Genomic DNA, 381 nt, shown 5'->3' with positions numbered 1-381 from the left:
AACGACCAACAAAAACAAAAGCCGCAAGACAAACTTCTGCCGAGTGTGATCATTTCTGAGAAAAGGTCTAACCAGAGCGAAACAAGTTTAAGTATGTCTTTGTTGATTCCCTGGAATGCAGTAACTTGATATAGCAGGCCTGTTGTATTTATAAACAAACACGTGAGACGTTATAACTTTGGAAGTAGTAATTAAATACGTTTAGATTCAAGGAAGAAGGATAAAATCTTAACTGATAAAAATCTCACGTGCATGTCATAATGGGTCTTAATCTTCTGATCGTCGACTTGCAACAGCAATATGGATACAACAAATGCAAGTAACACGTGTTTGAGGAAGGCTCAGACTCTTAGGTAATAAATCGTAGAAAAGGATTGGTGT

The sequence above is a fragment of the Penaeus monodon genome, chromosome 33 (assembly GCF_015228065.2).
Source record: "Penaeus monodon isolate SGIC_2016 chromosome 33, NSTDA_Pmon_1, whole genome shotgun sequence".
Lineage (NCBI taxonomy): Eukaryota > Metazoa > Arthropoda > Malacostraca > Decapoda > Penaeidae > Penaeus > Penaeus monodon.
This window is presented reverse-complemented; position numbering follows the sequence as displayed.